Source organism: Callorhinus ursinus, unplaced genomic scaffold, assembly GCF_003265705.2.
Source record: "Callorhinus ursinus isolate GAN/ISIS: 27379988/994484 unplaced genomic scaffold, GSC_fseal_2.0 scaffold30, whole genome shotgun sequence".
NCBI classification, from domain to species: Eukaryota; Metazoa; Chordata; class Mammalia; order Carnivora; family Otariidae; genus Callorhinus; species Callorhinus ursinus.
Window position 1 is genome coordinate 5037854 of NW_027397092.1, and position 6000 is coordinate 5043853.

General features: G+C 52.5%; 1 protein-coding gene across 4 annotated transcripts in view; it reads left to right on the forward strand.

Annotated features, from left to right (window-relative positions):
• Positions 1–6000, forward strand: part of TNFAIP8 (TNF alpha induced protein 8) — a 111597-nt gene that overhangs the window by 80712 nt on the left and 24885 nt on the right. Inside the window, exon 1 of one of the 4 annotated variants that reach the window (XM_073878560.1) lies at positions 4610–4627. The exons of the other annotated variants lie outside the window; for them this stretch is intronic. The gene's annotated coding sequence lies outside the window, so the exon portion shown is untranslated. Of the gene's footprint in view, positions 1–4609; positions 4628–6000 lie in introns of those variants that run through there. 4 annotated transcript variants of the gene reach the window in all.

Below are 6000 nucleotides of genomic sequence, written 5' to 3' on the forward strand. Positions count from 1 at the left end.
GGGCGGAGGTAGTGAGGCTTGAGTGATCCTTCTTCCCCTGATGAGAGGATCTGGGAGCCCCGCAGGGCTGGTAGGAGGTGCCTGGCGCCCACTCCAGTGGGAGGCACCCAAGCACCCATGGGAAAACGGGGGGTGCTCACATTTCTGAGCGGCCAGCATCACTGTACTAGTTCTGTCCGCTCACCCCTCCCTGCGCCCACTCTGGCTTTGCAGAGGCAATGAAGAGGAAAGGCTCTGACAAAATGCATCGCCCTGGGTGCAGCTGACCTTGATGTCATGTATAATGTAAAAGGTACAGCATATGCCCCCAAACACTGGACTTTGATGTGATTCTGCTTCCTTTTATGTAGTCATTAGCCTTGGAGTGCGGTGTGCTCCCAAGGACTAAAAGTGGAAAATCCATTTTGAGATTCACGTCACACTGTCTCTTGTGCAGTGGACATCACTGATGACCGCCCCACACCCCCCAGCTCTGTCAGCTTCAGGACATTTGGGCCTTTTTCTTCCTCACTTCTGAGAGTTTCATCAGACTGAGTGTACCTCACGCCTTTCTTGTCCCCAAATTATGATGCCAGGGAACAATCAGGGTAACACAGATGATTAAGTTCCCTGTTCCCGGTTGTTGGTAATCCAAGAAGTAGCCAAAAAGTGGGCAGGTGAAAGAGCATGAAGTGGGCCAGAAAAATCTCAGGCCCCGGGGATTTCACTTCAGAATAATGCAGAGTCCCTAGATCTGCCGCAAATAGTGAATTTGTCAACATTTCCGTCTGTGCGAGGAAGATGCTGACAACCTGGAAAAGAAGGAGGTGAGCGTGGTTGTGTACCTCTCTTCATTTAGTGGGTTGTGCCTAAAACGATAGTGTGAGCTGAATGTTAAAGAAATCGACTCATTATGCCTATCTGTAATATTTCAGGAAGATCTGCAGTAAGAAGACTTTGTAATTAGAATGATTCTCCTACAGACACAAGCTAGAATCACCACGGTTTAGAGTTAAAAGCAACTTTGCACGCTCTTTTATCTTACCTCTAATTTTAAGAAATGCAGGGGCACCAGGCGGCTCAGTTGGTTAAGCGTCTGCCTGTGGCTCAGGTCATGATCCCAGGGTCCTGGGATCGAGCCCCACATCGGGCTCCTTGCTCAGCGGGGAGCCTGCTTCTCCCTCTCCCCCCTGCTGCTCCCCCTGCTTGTGCACCCTCACTCGCTCTCTCTGTCAAATAAATAAATAAAATCTTAAAAAAAAAAGAGAGAGGTGCAGAACTGAGGCCCAGAGAGGTGAAGTCCAGGCCCTCTTGATGCCCCCACCCTCATGCCTTTTGGGCAAACAAGAAGGTTTGCCTTCCCAGGTTTTCGCATCCTGGATTTGTGCATGAGATCTCTCTAAGGCAGGACAGACCTCATTTGTTTGTATAGGCTCCATTCACCAGATTTGGGGGTGGAATTTACAGAACCAAAGGGGAGTGGTCAAACACCTGGAGGTTTCCTATCTCCCCTTCTCCTAAGTGGAACGCAGGTGAGGACAATGAGGGGGCATCGTGAGATAAGATTTATTAGCTCCGCAAGTAGTTCCTAGTCAGTCCCTGGCTTAGAAAGTGGGAGACCAAGGGAGAGGCAATTAAGCAGTGAGCTCATTTGTTTTCATTCCTTTGAGAAGAACATCATCAAGGAAAGTTAGCTGTGGAGGGTGCTGGTTGCTCAGGGGAGCTCTTCCTTGGGGAGAACGTGTGCCTGTGTGTGGGTGGGAAGTGTTCAGACGCCAGAAGTGTGGTCGCAGTACCACATGGGCACCCCAGAGCCCCGCGGGCCTGGTGGGTTCTGAGAATCCACCCACTGCTCCCCCCCGCCACCCCGCCGCTGACCAGGAAACCTGAAAGAGCAGTTACTTAAATCTCGGTTCTTAGAGCTTAAGATCCTTGAAGAAGAGTTAGTGCGTCCTGAGTGACTGACAGCTGAGTGGGCAGTAAATGTCTGGGGCGCTGCTCTGGGGGATCTGTAAGACTCTGCAAAGCCTGTGGCATTATTAGGTGGTACTCTGCGGTATTTATGGTTTTGAAGATGGCTGGGGGTTTGGTGTTTGCGTGTGTAGGATCGTCTGCACGCTGACGTGGGAGTACACTCTCCAGGTTTGCAGTGACCAGATTTAATTTTGTAAAGAAGCGGGAGCAGAGTTTCTCCCAAGGAAACGGTGGAGCAAAGAGGTCACTAAGCAGAAGGCCCTGAATGACCATGACAGCTTTGGGCTCCTGGAGCCTCATTGGCCAAGTCCCAGTTGACTGTCAAGAGGAGAATGAGCGGCTCATGAACTCTCCTTCCAGAGTGACATGTCCCCTCTGCTTGATGCCAGCTCCCCTGGCCCAGGTTTTTGTGTTTTGCTGTTGGCTCCCTCAACTAGACTGAGGAGCTGGGGACCAGAGGTGTCCCCGGAAGCACAGGCTGTTCCGTGTGCCACGGACAGTCCAGTAGAATCCTGCTTCCAGAGTCAGCCTCTGTCTGTCATCACTGGGCCTCCAAGACTCATAGCAACAAATGTTGACTGAGTTAGAACTTCCTCTGTGGGGCCTAGGGTAGCAGAGATGTGTGTGTGTGTGTGTGTGTGTGTGTGTGTGTGTGTAGAGGGCACTGCCCTCAAAGGACTTTGGGTCAGGGATCCTACACAGCACATGTGCATTTATAGGAGAGCATACATGACGGGGAGCTTAGGATGAGTACTGCACAAGGATGAGTATTCACCACACATCATCAGCAGTGACTTCACAGAAGAGTTAGCTAGGACTTCAGCTGCGCCCTTTGGGCAGGAGGAGAGGCGAAGATACTGAAGGAAGGAGGTTTACAGCAGGGGGTAGTGGAGGGCTCATGAACTGGAAGGCATTGGTGGGCCATGTTGCAGCAGTACACGGGGCCAGAGCAGAGGCTGGGCTGCCCAGAGGGACACTGAGTAACAGACAAGGCTCCAGGAGTCAGGACACCACTTCTACTCCTGACCTTGCCCTTGGTTGTCTGTGCAGCCTTCAGTCACTGATCAGTGTCTCTGAGCTTCAGCTTCCTCGTTAGGAAAGTGCAGGCATGCTGGTAGACTGGAGCATGCCCAAGATCCCTCCTAGGAGGGAAACAGGGTTCCTGTACGGGAACTGGGGCGGGGAGAGGGTTTAAGCTGGAAGAGGGCAGGTGCAATGGAGTGTTTTAGGAACACCACGCTGGTAAGAGCCACGGGTTGGTCTGGAGGGCAGGACTGAGCCCGAGTAAAGGAGCCTGGGCAGCCGCGTGTGACTGTCCAACCAGAAGAGGAGAGTTGATCTCTCAGGGAAATGCTAAAGGGAGGTGGGGTCTGAGCCCTGGGGTTCGCCTCTGAGAACACCCACCTTTGACAAAGGAAAGAGGTAAATGCAACCTGAAACGACTGCTTTGCCGCCTTCTCTTTGGGGCCTCAGCAGAGCTGGGGGCCTAAGATCTCATGCGTTAAGGGATGAGAACACATCGTGAGCACCCAGCCGATACTGAGTAGGAATGAGGGGAGGCGTGTGGGGCGCAGGCTGGCTGCCCCAGCTGGGAGCGGGTGCCCGGTCTCCTGAGGAAGGGGGACGTTCAGCATCTCCGCTGGCGCACGCCTTCAAGTCTTCGACGCCTCCCCTTCACCTTCCCGGCCTCCCCCCTGCCTGCCCAACCCTGTGTCTTGTCTCCCTGAGGGCACGTCAAGAGACTGCTGATGTGTTTGCCAGGGCCGCCCTAGATTTGACAGATGAACGGGAACTCTTCGGGCTTTAGTCTTAGACAGGGTAAATAGGATTTGGGCCGCACTCATTAGTTGAGCCACGCCGAGAAACTTTTGTGTTTCTCCTGAGGTGGCCAGCAGTTGCCACAGTGGTGGAAATAGGCTCGTCCCCTCTGAGAGCCCCCGAGAGAAGGCTTGTGTCTGACGAGACAGCCTCCCTCAGCAGGTGCTGTGTGAATAAGGAGGCTTATAATGACACCCAAAGACAGAGCGCGTCCGGGGCCTGCCTACCATATTCACCTGCCAGAGTCTCCATTTCACATTCTGTAGAAAGCGTGGAAGGGTGGGCTCGTCCCAAGGGACTTTTTTCCTTCTGTAAAGTTATTTGATAAAAGTAAAATACTAGTGCCCTGACTGTTCTCCTGATCCTAAAGGGCTTATAACACCATTTCACCTCTTGAGGGTTAAAATGAAAATGAAGCCAGTTGCGAAATACCTGGAATGAAAAATGAGACCTTTCCCCAGGGTCGCCAAGTCTACCCCTAAACGTTGGACTCCCGTTTTCTGGAGAAAGGAGATGATAAAGGAATCTGTTGGGGGAGTTTTCAAGGAGTTAAGAGTACCTACTGTGCGGGAAGGAGAAGGCTGCTGGAAAACCAGAAGAGCAAGGATCGGGGAGGGAGTGGCCATTGGGCAGATTTCAAAATTTCATGGGAACAATGAGGAAGAAATGGTGAATGGGAGCGGTGGGGAGCGGGCGGGGGTGGGGGACACAGGGTGGGATCCGGGCCTGATGCAGAGCCTCCCAGGGAAGGGGTAGGCGAGTGAAGACGCGGGAAGGGAGGAGCAAGGGAGTAACTCTGGAATAAAAAAAAGAAAGAAAAAGAAGAAGAAACAAAAACTCGGGCCAAAGGAGAGAGGTGAGCAGCCGTGTACCGGAGATCATGGGGTACGCTGTTTCAGCGGTCTCTTTGGTCTGAGTTCACGGTTGCTGTGAGGGTGAGCCTCCCCCCTCCCCCCAGAACGAGGCCAACTTGGAGGCCTGGAGGCCGGGGAAACAGTGGCGTGTGGAGGACCCACAAGCTCTGCCGTTCTCCCCGGGTGGGTGGCATTCATGCCGGGCCCGTAAACGAGGACATGTCAGTGAGGAATGCAGCTGCCTTTCCAGCTGCTAAATTGGGGGCCCGTCCGAAGCCAGGGCTGTGTTGTGTTGGCTTGGATTTCTAGGGACACTCTTGCTGGGTTATAAAAACGATTTCCCCAAAAAGCTTGCGAAGGGCGGATGATGGATTAGCAAAGGGCAGTCAAGGCAGCCTGCGGGAACCATTTCAAAGCTGCCTGCTGTTACCGTGCCATCCATTTTCCTGGAAGGCCGGCGGGCCTTTTGGTGAGTGGCTGTTGGAGGAGCAGAGAGCCGTCAACCCCTCAGTCCGGGGGGCGGGGGGCGGGAGGGGGGCGGCGGTCGGCCACCTCACAAGGCTGATGGGAAGCAGGCTCACCGGAGGATTTCAGAACGAGGGTTTTTATGGGTAGGACTGGTTTAGATTATTTGGCTCACTCGGCCACAGCTGACTTGATGGTCAGACTGATAACCCCAGAAGCACAGGGGTGACTTCTTGACATTCCTGCCTTTGCCCTCGGTCCCAGCATGCTTTGGGGTTGCCCCCCTCTGTGCCTAGGGTTCTGGCTCGGGGGAGGGGAGCAGCTCCTTGTGTTTCTAGGCCCTGTAACTTCAGCTGGCTTGTGGCAACATGCATAAGGGTTAATCAGAGGAAAATTATAATTGCTGTTGGGAGATCAGGGTGGCCGGGGATAAGGTCCTTCTTGACCATCCTTATTTTTTCCTCTTTCCCAAACCCACGTTCTTAAATGTCACGTTATGGCATTAGACCCGTCAAGAAAGTTTCTGGTCCTGATCTGCATATTAGTCCTCCTCTGCCATCTTGTTTTTGTAAACTTCTCCGGCAGCCCTTCCTTTCAGATATCATTAGACTGTATTGAGAGAAAAAAGGAATATATTGATGAGGTTGCTGTTGCTTGGTTCCTTGAGAGAGTCTACAGTCTTCAGATGTTTTTGTAAATGGACATGTGGGCTATCGATTGCACCATGAATCTAAAGGGCAGGAGTGGGAGAAGTGTTACCTTTGGTGGTGGTGCTAGAACAGCCCAGAAACTACCAGCAAATAGTCTCGTAGAGTCATAGTGTCTGTTGCTGTCTTTCTTTCTTTTTTTTTTTTTTTTTTTTTGCTACATGGCACCATGTATCTCGATTCTGTGACACAGTCAAACCCGT